The sequence below is a fragment of the Somniosus microcephalus genome, chromosome 2 (genome assembly GCF_052327205.1).
Source record: "Somniosus microcephalus isolate GS21.2 chromosome 2, FLI_Smic_1.0, whole genome shotgun sequence".
Taxonomy (NCBI): Eukaryota; Metazoa; Chordata; class Chondrichthyes; order Squaliformes; family Somniosidae; genus Somniosus; species Somniosus microcephalus.
Window position 1 is genome coordinate 274,136,515 of NC_140988.1, and position 14,640 is coordinate 274,151,154.

The window sequence follows — 14,640 nt, forward strand, 5'->3', positions numbered from 1 at the left end:
ATGCTTCAGTGTAACTGCAGACAACGTACTACTTGGAATTCAGCTCATGCTTGGCTTGCAAGCTGCATATGGTAACCATGGAAATGCGAATTCCAGTAGGAGTTACTAGTGAGACTAACAAAGACTAACCTTAAGTGAAATGGTTCAAGCAGCAACACCCAACTCTGATAGCAAAAACTTTCTGCTATTCATTAACAGTGTCCATGGAACAAAGCTTCAGACACACAGTTGAAACAAATAATTTGGTTTATAAGCAAAGTTGACAAGTTTATCAATTAAAACTGTAACAGTTGCTATCTAGCCACTAATAGTGGTCAATTTTGTCTAACATGCCCTTCCTCTATCTTCAACAATAGCAAAATATCGTAGATGCTGGAAATTTGAAATAAAAACAGAATATGCTGGGAACAGTCAGCAAGTCAGGCAGCTTCTGTGGTGAAAGGTCATTTGATGGAAGGTTATAGATCTGAAAAGTTAACTCTTTTCCTCTGTCTTCATTTAGGAAATTCATTAGAAACCCTAGTGCTAGATTCTCCTCCGTGGCGGGCTTGCTGTAGAAGAAAAATTGGGAGAAAATGCCTCTAGATATAGATAGGCTAATAGGTATCTATTGCGCTTTGCAGTGTTAACTGGAGTAGGACTGCATAAGTCTTGTTCTCATCGAATACTTGGGTCATTGTGATAGATAGGTAAGTCCAATATTTCTCTCATGCTTCTGTTCTGTAGCAATTGCTTTTCAACTGAGTGGCTGAGTGGCACTTCAGAGGGCAATAAGAGTCAGGCAAATATTGTGGAACTTGATGTGCCTCAATTATTCCGAGACTCGAAGTTAGCAGAACAAAAGTAAGGCTTTTATTAACTCAGAACATAACACGTAAAATAGAGAGATGTCTACCTTCAGGAGGCTGATGCCGGACTGAAGTTAGATTACAAAGGAGCCAGGTATGGGCGGAGCCCTGCACACAACCAGTTCCAGCACATTCCAATACATAATACATGAGGACTGGGGGAAGGGAAAAGACACAGAAAACAGGCAGTGATGAATGGAATATATTTCATCACATTCACCCCTTCTATAGATTTAGTCTGTTCGGGGGTTTGATAGTCCTCTGCGACCGACGTGGCTGTTGTGGTGCCGCGGGTGTCGGCTGGGTGTCCCCGGTAGCCTCCTGGGTCTCTGCCGGGGGTGCCGCCGGGGTTGTTGAAGGGGTAGTTGGTGGGGGTGCCGTTGGTCGATGTTCTTCCGGGGGTGATGAAAGAATAGTGGGTGGGTAAGGGTTGCTGTGATCGTCGTCGCTGCTATTGCCGTGGTTGTTGTTGATGCCGGCTGGGGCGACGTCTTTTATGGACACGGTGTCCTCCCTTCCGTCGGCGTGCCGGACATATGCGTATTGGGGGTTGGCGTGGAGTAGGTGTACTGGCTCCACGAGAGGGTCCGTCTTGTGGCCCCTCACATGCCTTCGCACGAGTACCGGACCTGGGGTGGAGAGCCATGACGGCATGGATACGCCCGAGGTGGATTTCCGGGGAAAGACAAACATTCGTTCATGAGGCGTGGTATTAGTGGCCGTACACAATAGCGACCGTATCGAATGGAGCACATCCGAGAGGACTTCCTGCCAGCGGGAGATAGGGAGGCCCTTGGTCCTTAGAGCTAGAGTGACTGCTTTCCACACTGTCCCGTTCTCTCGCTCCACCTGGCCGTTACCCCGGGGGTTGTAGCTGGTGGTACGGCTCGTGGCGATCCCCTTGGACAGCATGTACTGGCGTAGCTCTTCACTCATGAAGGACGCCCCCCTATCCGTGTGGATATAGCTCGGCATACCGAACAGGCAGAACAGGCTGTTGAGGCATTTAATGACCGTGGCGCTGGTCATGTCTGGGCAGGGGAAGGCGAATGGGAAACGGGAGTATTCGTCCACAATGTTCAGGAAGTAAACATTGCGGTCGACGGATGGGAGGGGGCCCTTGAAATCTAAGCTGAGCCGCTCGAAGGGCCGTGTAGCTTTGATTAAGTGGGCTCTATCTGGGCAGTAGAACCGAGGCTTGCACTCAGCGCAAGTGCGGCAGTTCCTGGTCAGAGACCGAACTTCCTCAATCGAGTAGGGTAAGTTACGGGACTTTATGAAGTGGAACAGCCGCGTGACCCCTGGGTGGCAGAGGTCGTTGTGGAGGGTCTGTAGCCGATCCTCGGTGGCGCTGGCACACATCCCTCGTGAGAGGGCGTCAGGGGATTCGTTAAGGGCCCCTGGCCGGTAAATGATGTCGTACTCGAAAGTGGAGAGCTCGATCCGCCACCTAAGAATCTTATCATTTTTAATCTTCCCCCTCTGTTTATTGTTGAACATAAACGCTACCGATCGCTGGTCGGTAAGTAGGGTGAAGCGTTTGCCGGCTAGGTAGTGGCGCCAGTGGCGCACTGCCTCCACGATGGCTTGGGCCTCCTTTTCCACGGAGGAGTGTCTGATCTCGGGGCCTTGGAGGGTCCTCGAGAAGAAAGCTACGGGCCGCCCCGCCTGGTTGAGGGTGGCCGCCAAGGCGAAGTCGGACGCATCACTTTCCACTTGAAATGGAGTGTTCTCGTCCACTGCCTGTAGCGTGGCCCGCTCAATATCCTGCTTAATGCTTTTGAAGGCGGCGTGGGCCTCAGCAGAGAGCGGAAAAGAGGATGCTTTCAAGAGGGGGCGGGCTTTGTCGGAGTAGTTGGGGACCCATTGGGAATAGTAAGAAAATAACCCCAGGCACCTTTTCAGGGCTTTGGGAGTGTTGGGCAGGGGCAGCTCCCGTAGGGGGCGCAATCGGTCGGGGTCTGGTCCGATTTCCCCATTCTCCACCACGCTGCCCAGTATGCAGAGGCGCGTGGTGTTGAAAACGCACTTGTCCTCGTTATAGGTGAGGTTGAGTTTTTGTGCGGTTTTCAGGAACCTCTCGAGGTTCGAGTCGTGATCCTGCTGGTTGTGACCGCAGATGGTGACGTTGTCGAGGTAGGGGAAGGTTGCCTGCAAGTGGTGGTCATCGACCATGCGATCCATCTCCCTCTGAAAGACCGAGACCCCGTTCGTCACCCCAAAGGGGACTCTGAGGAATTGGTAGAGGCGTCCGTTCGCCTCGAAGGCGGTGTACGGGCGGTCCTCTGGTCTGATAGGGAGCTGGTGGTACGCTGACTTGAGGTCGATGGTGGAGAACACCCGGTATTGGGCGATTTGGTTCACCATTTCTGATATGCGGGGTAGCGGGTAGGCGTCTAGTAGGGTGTACCTGTTGATCGTTTGACTATAGTCGATCACCATCCGTTTCTTCTCGCTACCCCTTACCACTACCACTTGGGCGCGCCACGGGCTGTTGCTGTGTTCAATAATGCGCTCTTTCAGGAGCCTGTCTACCTCGGTCGCGATAAACCGCCTGTCCTCCCAGCTGTACCTCCTGCTTTTGGTCGCTATTGGCCGGCAGTTAGGGGTAAGGTTCGCGAATAGCGAAGGCGGCTTTACCTTCAGGGTAGCCAGACCGCACACTGTGAGGGGCGGCTGGGACCCACCGTACTTGAGCGTGATGCTTTGGTGGTTGCACTGGAAATCCAAACCCAAGATCACGCTCGCACATAGATTCTTCATGATTAATACTTTAAAATTATCATACACAGTTCCGTTAACGCACAATTGTACCGTGCAGTAACCCAGAATGGTCGATGTCTGGGTTTTATCGGCCATAGAGATGGTACCCTGAGCAGGGACCACCTTTAGGGAGAGTTGTTGTGCCAGTTCAGGGTGGATAAAACTCTCCGTGCTTCCACTGTCAATTAAGCATTTAACCCGGCACCCGTTTACCTCGATGTCCACCATTGATTTGGATAGCGGATGCGGCCTGGTCTGGTCCACTGTGACCGATGCCACTGTAGGGCCCTGATCGAGACAAGATGGCGTCCACGCTGTCTGCTCATAAGATGGCGGACCCCACGAGGTCGGGCAAGATGGCGTCCAAGATGGCCGCTCCCACGGCGCACACGCGGCGGTGGCGGGTTTTCCGGCGGTTGGTTTTCCGGTGGGGTTCCCTCTGCACACCTTCCCGAAGTGCCCCTTCTTACCGCACTTAAAGCAGGTGGTGCCTTTCGCCGGGCACAGGTTTCTGGTGTGCTTTGGCTGCCCGCAGAAGTAGCAGTTGGGTCCTTGACGCGTCGCGGCTGTCGTAGGGCTTCTGGGGGGGAGAGCTGGGCCCCGCCGGTGTCGGGCTGCCGGGCGGGGAAGATGCCTTCCAAGATGGCGGCGCCCTCGGCGCACACGTGGCGGCGTGGGCGGCGCGGGCTGAAGAGTAGGCGTCCGAGTTTCTCTGGGCCATCTCCAGGGACCGCGCGGTGTCCGCAGCCTGTTTCAGGTCCAACCCCGTTTTTTCCAGCAGTCTTTGCCGGATGTGAGTGGAGCTGAGGCCTGTGATAAAGGCATCGCGAACAAGCTCGTCGGTGTACACTGCGGCTTTTACATCTCGGCACTTACAGTCCTTGCCAAGCTTTTTCAGGATGCTTAGGAACTCCTCCACCGATTCCCTAGGTCGCTGTGCGCGAGTAGCGAGTAGATGCCTAGCATACACCTCATTCGTAGGCTGCTGGTAATGCGCCTTTAAGGTGTTGCAGGCGGCCAGGTACGTATCGGCGTCTTGGATGAGGGGGTAAACCCGGTGGCTTACCCAATTCCGTAGCATTCCGAGTCTCATCTTCGCAGTGTCCGTAGCGTCTTTGACGGCTGCGGAATTGTCCAGGAAGAATTCCATACAGTCAAACCAGTGTCCGAAGCGTGCTGATGCGTCCGGAGCATGTTGATCCAAATCCAAACGTTCGGGTTTCAGGAGTTGATCCATAGTGTTGAAAATTGAGTTAATAAAATTGATGTGCCTCAATTATTCCGAGACTCGAAGTTAGCAGAACAAAAGTAAGGCTTTTATTAACTCAGAACATAACACGTAAAATAGAGAGATGTCTACCTTCAGGAGGCTGATGCCGGACTGAAGTTAGATTACAAAGGAGCCAGGTATGGGCGGAGCCCTGCACACAACCAGTTCCAGCACATTCCAATGCATAATACATGAGGACTGGGGGAAGGGAAAAGACACAGAAAGCAGGCAGTTAGAAGACACAGAAAACAGGCAGTGATGAATGGAATATATTTCATCACAGAACTAGAGCCATGTGTAGGCCAGACTGTGTGGAGATGGAGGATTCCTTTCCCTGAATATTAGTGAAGCATTTGGATTTTTATGACAATCCATCAGTTTTCATGGTGTTAGCCCACAAATTTCCAGATGTATTAAATTCAATTTCACAACTTGCTATGGTGGAATTTACTAGTCCAGTACTATAATCACTAGGCTATTGTACACATGCATTCTTACAGATAAACATAAAACTCTGCATACAAAAGCAAAATACTGCAGATGCTGGAAATCTGAAATAAAAAGAGAAAATGCTGGAAATACTCAGCAAGTCAGGCAGCATCTGTGGAGCGAGTTAACCTTTCAGGTCGATGACCCTTTGTCAGAACTGGAAAAAGTTGGAGATGGTACAGGTTTTTAAGCAAGTGTAGGGGCAGGGAAAAGGGGGAGGGGAGGAAAGTACAAAAGGGAGGGTCTGTGATGGAAGGCAGGAGAGATTAAGAGACAAATGGGATGATGGTGCAAGGCAAAAGGAGATAGTAATGGGACAAGTTAAGAAACAAAAGATGAGTCTAGATGAAGTGTAAATGGCGATGGCGGAATGATCGACAGCTGCCACGTGAGAGAGAGAGGAAAAAAAAGATAGGGGCAGAGGTTATGGTCTGAAATTGTTGAACTCGATGTTGAGTCCAGAAGGCTGTAAAGTGCCTAATAGAAAGATGAGGTGCTGTTCCTCGAGCTTACGTTGAGCTTCGTTGGAAGAGTGTAAGAGGCTGAGGACGGAGAGGTCAGAGTGGGACTGGAGCGGGGAATTAAAGTGACAGGCGATCGAAAGCTCGGGGTCACCCTTATGGACTGAACAGAGGTGTTCCGCTAAGTGGTCACCCAATCTGCGTTTGGTCTCCCCAATGTAGAGGAGACATTGAACTCTGCATTCTTGGCTAAAATGCAATGCAAGGTCAGCAATGCATCTCAGCACTGCCAGCTCATTATTCTAAACAGGTATTGGTTTCAAACTGGTTCGTCCAATAAAACAGTACCGTATCATTGCTGGCACATGATAAAACAGGATGGAGGTTAAAAATTATTTCAGAAATTCAAGTAACTACTTAGGCTAAAGCTTAAAATAATAAAGCATACAGCTCCTTTTAATAGAACTGGAAACTGTGTGGGAGTACCTTCACCACACAGACTGCAGTGGTTCAAGAAGGTGGCTCACCACCACCTTCTCAAGGGCAATTAGGGATGGGCAATAAATGCTGGCCTTGCCAGCGACACCCACATCCCATGAACAAATAAAAAAAACTGTCTCACCTTGGTCCTCAGAATCCCACCACAATCAGCCCCAACACCAGCATCAACAGGCACAACAGCAACACCAACAACAACACTAACCATCTCTGCAATCAACTGCTGCTGCACAGGACAGAGGGCATCAGCACCCGTGCACATTGCTGCCCGGGAGGCCAGGGTAGGCCTCATCATGGCCAGATTTACTTCACTTGACGCTGTATACCCTGGCTGCCACATGATGCGCCAGGTTGGCACCACCCCACACCAATACCATAAACCATCCCTACAATGCCCAAGCCATTCCTTTCACACTCATTGCCATTGCGGGGGGTACCGTTATTTCCCACCATTCACTGCAACTCACTAAGCCACTTCCAAAGGTGCACACAAATCTGTCCAAGAATGCAAAGTGTTGAAAATAAAGATTTCAATGTTTGACAGCAAATTAACAGAAACTACACATTAACATTGACTAAAGCACCCAAGTACCTACCCTTGTATGTTGTTAGTTGGTAAGATTAGACTAGGCTGAGGGTGAGTGTGATGGGTGGCTAGTGAGATGGGGATGTGATAATGTAGATAGAGAGGGATGGGTAGAGGTGCAAGGTAAGATGGTGTGAGTAAGGATGTGCAGGAGTAGGGTAGGGAAGGCAGAGTGATGGGCATGTGATGAGTGGCACAGCAGGATGAGGTTGAGCATTGCTTTGCAGTAACGTTTTGTGATCTACTGAGATCATTGAAAGGTTTGCATCACTGCAGCCTGGTCCTCCTAACGACATCCCTGCTTGTGTCCTCCCATGTAATGTGCAACCAGGCTGCGTTGATCTCCTGGGGAGGTCTCTTCTGTCCATTGGAAGGGTAGAGAACCTCCATGTGTGCTGTGATTCCCCCCATAAGCATATGGAGGGAGTCATGGGAGAGCCTGGGTGCAGCCGTGCACCTCTGTGCAGTTCTTGCCAGTGTTTGCAGCACCTCAATGCTGTAGGATACTGACAGCACAACTGTCAAAATCAATTTGTTCATGGTCCCTTTAAGGAAACTGGCTGATGACGCATCATCAAATGACGTAATCAGACCTGCTTCCTTCAATTGGCCGGGAAATGCGCTGGGCGGGCTTAACAAACCCAATCAACATAAGATCACTCTACAGAGTGAGCTGGAGCCAGCAGCAGGGTTGCAACCCGCCACCGACCCCGGCCGCACCGGACCCGCCAAGGTAGGCAAAATCGCGGCCATTGTCTCCCAGTGTTTCTTCAAATTTCAATCTATCTCTCTACATATCCTTTTATGAATCTTCCTTAGGCTCTGGCAGATGAGAGCATCATGGGTTTCACTGTGACTATCAGGTCAATGCTCTTATGCGCTTGATCAGTAAGGATATGATATGACAGAAGTGTGATGAGAGAGGCTGGAGTTTCCCTTGAGGTGAGACATTGTGCCTCTCTCAGACATTCCAGTGAGCAATCCAGCTAGTGAAACTCCTCCTACACGGCCGGAGTACTCCAGTGTCAGTCAGCATTGGATGGGATGAAGTCATTGAACCATTGCCCTACCAGCACAATTACTAAATACTAATGATTAGTGTACAGAAAAAAAAATGACAGCCAACAAACTCCAAATGATTTGGATTGTAGCAATGTTTTAATTGCAAATAAAGCAAAACCAGAATTTGTTTTACGACACCACTGCACTACACTCTGTTCTTGATCAATCATTAATGACTACAGAAAAGAAACTCTTTTTTTGCTGTGCAACAGCAAACAATAAAAGTCTTTTGTTTGATTCCCTCCCCAGTGCCACTTTCTTAAGACTATTTCTGTAAGACAGTCTGTAATCATCCACATTCAAGATGCTAGCCCAAGGGTGACAAAGGAAACTTTATCCTGACAGACAGGGAGCAGGATAAAGCATTGATAAATGACTATTGTGCATTTACAGAATTTTAGATGTTTGCCGGTATGAATGGAGAGGCTCAGAAATGACAGCACAAAAAAATCATTGTTTCCTTGAACAGTGGAATAAACATGAAGAACTATAAACTCACACAAAATCCCACATTGCTGCTGCTTATCTTTCAAAGCATACACTTGTAAAGTTCTGGCAGCATCTATCCCGACAGACTGAATGAACTACCATTGGATTTTACACTAGAAAGTCTATGATGAGTGGGATACTTTGTATGAAAGTATGCAGGAAGTTATAAATGTCAATTTGCTGTAACTTTGCATTATGCAGATGCAGCACCTCAGAAATAGGGTAGTTGTGAGTGGTGAGGTGAAAGGCAACCCCTTCAGGCAAATGAAGGGCATGCGTCCCTGAAAAACACATCTGAAAAAATGGAGGAGAAATTCAACTTACCTTTGTCCATTTTTCAGGGGTAAAATAGTAAAATGGTCACCGGTCAGGTGGCAAACTCCCGCGCCTGATCTGCCCTGCAACTGAGTCGGACTCCTATTGGAATTGGGCTCCTTTTAGATGTCTAGGGTGTCCTATTTGCATATGCAAGTCAGGGTCCTAATGCTGGTTTCAGGACCCCAATTGAGATTTGTGTACAGATGGGTGGATCTTGTACTGTGCAAGCCCTGCCTAGTTGTGCCAGGCCTTGAGCGGCCTCACCAGCAGTCTTTAAAGAGCCAGCTGGAGGCCACTCAAAAAATGACCAGAAAACTTTTCAAAAGTTACATTTCAGTGGACTGCTCCTCCTGGCTCCACAAAAGTACTGGGAGTCGCTGCTGGCTTGGCTCACTCCCCTCCACCACCTCCCACTCCCAGGACCTACCTGTGCGCCGGTTCAGAAACAGAGCTGGCCAGAATTCGTCAGGTCCCAACCAGCGAGCTGCATTGTGTCACCCAATTGGTGCCCTCAACTTGCCAGTTTAATTCAAAGGAGACCCAAATTTTAATCGGGACTCACACCGCCGCGGACCGGCTCATGAACCAATCGCTTCGCCAACTTGCCACCCGTTTTGGGCGCAAGTCCAATTCCTTGGCTAAATACTTTTTTTTTCAAAGACCTTAGAGAGGGGAAGTTTTTTCTTAAGTTGAACAATCTACACGTAGGTCCATGGTTTTTATTTCAGATTTCCAGCATCTGCAGTATTTTGCTTTTGCCCATAGTAAACTATCAAGGTGAAAGAAGTAAGATGGAAAATGAGATAAAGTAAGAATTGGTAATTAATTGAGACAAGCTTTGGTTTAAAGGGCTGTGGTAGTAGTGGAAAACTGAGTGAGATAAGCAGTTCCACAGTTTTGAGATCCTAGGGAACAATGAGTTATAGTAGAACAGTGTTGTGAGTCTAGATTGCCTAGAAACATAGAAACATAGAAGATAGGAGCAGGAGTAGGCCATTTGGCCCCTCAAGCCTGTTCCACCATTTAATGAGATCATGGCTGATCATCCAAATTCAGTACCCTGTCCCTGCTTTCTCCCCATATCCCTTGATCCCTTTAGCATTAAGAAATATATCTAACTCCTTCTTGAATATATTTAATGAATTGGCCTCAACTGCCTTCTGTGGTAGAGAATTCCACAGGTTCACCACTCTCTGGGTGAAGAAATTCCTCCTCATCTCAGTCTTAAATGGCTTACCCCTTATCCTTAGACTGTGACCCCTGGTTCTGGACTCCCCTGCCATCGGGAACATCCTTTCTGCATCTAGTCTGTCTAGTCCTGTTAGAATTTTATAAGTTTCAATGAGATCCCCTCTCATTCTTCTAAACTCTAGCAAATACAAGCCCAATCGACCCAATCTCTCTTCATACATCATTCTTGCCATCCCAGGTATCAGTCTGGTGAATCTTCATTGCACTCCCACCATGGCAAGAACATCCTTCCTCAGATAAGGCGACCAAAACTGCACACAATCCTCAAGGTGTGGTCTCACCAAGGCCCTGTACAACTGCAGCAAGACATCCTTGCTCCTGTTCTCGAACCCTCTCGCTATGAAGGCCAACATACCATTTTCCTTCTTATACGCCTACTGCACCTGCATGCTTACCTTCAGCGACTGGTGCACAAGGACACCCAGGTCTCGTTGCACTTCCCCTTTCCCCAATCTATTGCCGTTCAGATAATAATCTGCCTTCCTGTTTTTGCCACCAAAGTGGATAACCTCGCATTTATCCACATTATACTGCATCTGCTATGCATCTGCCCAATCACCCAACCTGTCCAAATCATACTGGAACACAGCAATGATGCAGGAGTAAGGAGAAGCATGTAGGATGGCATGATTGAAGCTTAGAAGGGACAAGAGAGTAAAATTCAAAGAAGAAATGGATATAAGAGTATCAATAAAAAGGAATAAAAGGAATCAAACAGATTGCAAGAGGAAGAGATAGGCAGTGCAACAAGACCTGGATGACGTTCAGGCTTGGGCTGATAAGTGGCAGGTAATATTCACACCATAGAAGTGCCAGGCAATGACTATCTCCAACAAGCGAGAGTTTAACCATCTCTCCTTGAAATTCAATGGTATTACCATCGCCGAATCCCCCACCATCAACATCCTGAAGGTCACCATTGACCAGAAACTTAACTGGACCAGCCACATAAATACTGTGGCAACAAGAGCATGTCAGAGGCTAGGTATTCTGTGGCGAATGTCTCACCTCCTGACTCCCCAAAGCCTTTAAACCATCTACAAGGCACAAGTAAGGAGTGTGATGGAATACTCTCCACTTGCCTGGATGAGTGCAGCTCCAACAACACTCAAGAAGCTTGACACCATCCAGGACAAAGCAGAACGCTTGATTGGCACCCCATCCACCACCTTAAACATTCACTCCCTCCACCACCGGCGTACTGTGGCTGCAGTGTGTACCATCTACAAGATGCACTGCAGCAACTCGCCAAGGCTTCTTCGGCAGCACCTCCCAAACCTGCGACCTTTTCCACCTAGAAGGAGAAGGGCAGCAGGCGCATGGGAACACCATCACCTTCAAGTTCCACTCCAAGTCACACACCATCCTGACTTAGAAATATATCACCGATCCTTCATCGTCGCTGGGTCAAAATCCTGGAATCCCTCCCTAACAGCACTGTGGGAGTACCATCACCACACGGACTGCAGCGGTTCAAGAAGGTGGCTCACCACCACCTTCTCAAGGGCAATTAGGGATGGGCAATAAATGCTGGCCTTGCCAGCGACGCCCATATCCCATAAATGAATTAAAAAAAAGACAGGTAGATGTAATCTATTGTACAAGCTCTCCAGATATAACAGTAGTGCTCAGGTTTTGAACTGTTCTTCCCTACTTACAAGCATCAGGCTGCATGAGTATTTGTGTAGTTGATGGGACTTAATATCCAAGGAATAAGAAATCAAAATAACACTTTCTCACACATATATATTGGTAAATATTGATGTTGCCAATTAGAAAACTGCACATGCAAAACTAACATTTTCCAATATTGTTTTCCTTGCTAGTGTAATTGATTCCACATTGAGTTGTACCACAATATCCACAGTGATAACAGAACACAAGCATTTTTTTTCATAAAGTTCTCAAAAATATAAATGTATTACATAGAATTATATAGAAGTTACAACACAGAAACAGGCCATTGGGCCCAATTATGCCAGTGTTTATGCTCCACACAGGCCTTGTCCCACTCTAACTGCTTCATCTCACCCTATCAACAGATCCTTCTATTCATTTCTCCCTCATGTACTTATCTATCTTCCCTTTAATCGCATCTATGTTATTTGCATCAACCACTCTATGTGGCAGCAAGTTCTACATTCTCACCACTTTCACCACTAAATGTAATGATGAAAGTAACACCAAAGAACACTGAAGAGGGAGGTTGGGGTGGTAGAGTGGGTTAAATCCTGATCTTCACAATTGGGACTTGGGCACGAACTTGGAACTTGGGGTAAAAGTTCCCTCTGTTTGATATCTGTTAGGAGATTGGGGTACAGAGCAGAGAGAACTTTACTCTGCATCTAATCATTCTATACTTGGCCTGGGAGCATCTGAAGCTAACACTGGGTGCCTGAAATGGAAAGTGTTCTATTCCTAGCACTAACACCTCTTACTTTGATAAGTCGAGGGAAGGGGCAAAGCACAGGTTATACAATTCAACACTCGATCAATCTAACGTAGTTTTCATCAACTTTCAATTTTGTTATGACAAGGACAACTTAGATGTAATAGTTCTACACATTTTCAGCTTGTGCAAAGCCGTTTCAACTGATAACAGTGGATACCTCTTTGAGAGCCAGTGCAAGTACCATGGACTGAACAGCCTCTTTCAGTTCTGTAAAATGATTCTAAAGCGGCAATTCTAACTCACGGGTAGCGAGCTGGCGGAACGCTCATGCCGACTGCCTGGGGAGGTGTTGCGAGAGGCCCATTCAGTTCTAACGGCCAGGCCTCATTTAGATGTAGCAGGCGTGCTGCCTACCTAAAATGGGCATCCAGAGGCAGCTTGCCGGGTTCCAGCCGGCACTCAGGTAAATCGTCGGGAGAGGGGGGGAGGGAGGGTTTTACGAATCGTCGGGGGAGGGGATTCGGAAGGGTTTTACAAATCATTGGGGGAGGGGGTTCAGGAGGGTTTTACGAGTCGTCAGGGGAGGGGGTTCGGGAGGGTTTTACAAATCGTCAGGGGAGGGGGTTCAGGAGGGCTTTACGAATCGTCGGGGGAGGGGGTTCGGGAGGGTTTTATGAATCGTCGGGGGAGGGTGTTCGGGAGGGTTTTACGAATCGTCGGGGGAGGGGGTTCGGGAGGGTTTTACGAGTCGTCAGGGGAGGGGGTTTGGGAGGGTTTTACGAATCATCGGGGGAGGGGGTTTGGGAGGGTTTTGCCCCCACAATGCTATTAGATAGGGAAGCAGTTTGATACAATTGATTGACTTTCTAGGTCACTTCAGAGGACAATTGACAGTCAACCATGTTGGTGTGGGACTGGGTAAGGAAGGCAGGTTTCCTTCCCTAAAGGGTATTAGCGAATCAGTTGGATTTTTATGACACTCCAACAGTTTTAAGGTCACTTTTACTGATGCCACCTTTTTATTTCCAGACTTTTTAAAACTGAATTTAAATTCTCAAACTGCCATGGTGAGTTTTGAACTCACATTCTCGGAATTATTAGTCCAGCCATATGAATTCCAGAATTATAACCATTACACGACTGTACAGTCTCAAACTTGTAGTATAACTGTGCCATAGCACCCTATCGCAAACAACATATTCAGGTGGCCTGAAGGCAAACAAATCATTCAAACTTCTAGTAACACGCCTATTTGAAACATGAACAAACATGACTTTGAGCTATAAGCCAGTGACTTTGCCATGCCCTGTGCGCCTCTTATTAATTCAGGTTCAGTTAACAAATGCAAAAGGGCTGTTCATTGGTAAATGTGCAGGATTAGGTTTCAAACTTGACTGTGGACAATGGTGCACATACAGTGTAGAGTATTAAAAGAATGTAGTTTGTTATCTAAGTTCAAAGATTACAGAAAATTTCTACCGAAAAACAATTCCAGAAAAGGCAATAGGGTTATTGTCTTTTAGCTTCACTGGCTACATATTTTCACTTCCATGTGCTATGTTTATAATTTGTGAACCTTGAAAGAAATCAGTAAAGAAGTCAAAATAAAACATGTATCTATGTTAGCGCTCTGTACTCCCAACTCATTCTGATGGAATTTACATGAAGGTTTAAATGTTACCAAAAACAGTTGATAGCAGCTTTTCAGAACACTTCATTTTTTGGTAGGCTGACCTTTTATTTTAGGGATACATACTTACAAACTATCAGTCTGAAGTGGCCGAACTTTAACTTCAACATGATTAAAGGTACATTAAAAAACCCTAATCATAGTCGCTTGTTTTTAAGAGTTTTACTCACTTTTTACCAGTAATGCTGGAGTTAGATAGCAGACACTGAAGTTGACTCACATGTAATAGCATTACACACACAGACACACTCTTCTCAACAAACAATGTAATAATGAGGAACATTTTCTGTACAAAGATTAACAAAAATCCATGCTCAGTAGAAATTCGAACCGAGGAAAAGCCAACACAATAGCAGCTACAGGTTTTAACAGTCATAATTATTACATTTAATGCAGAATATACCCAAATATTTTAGATGTAACAATGAAGCAACTCTCAAAATACTGACTTTTTCCTAATTAGTTTCACAAGCCAAACCTTTTAAGAAAAATTAAATACGATATATACTGAGGCTTATAATAT

General features: G+C 47.1%; 1 protein-coding gene across 2 annotated transcripts in view; it reads right to left on the reverse strand.

Annotated features, from left to right (window-relative positions):
- Positions 1–14,640, reverse strand: part of itga2.2 (integrin, alpha 2 (CD49B, alpha 2 subunit of VLA-2 receptor), tandem duplicate 2) — a 216,607-nt gene that overhangs the window by 201,597 nt on the left and 370 nt on the right. The window lies entirely within an intron of this gene.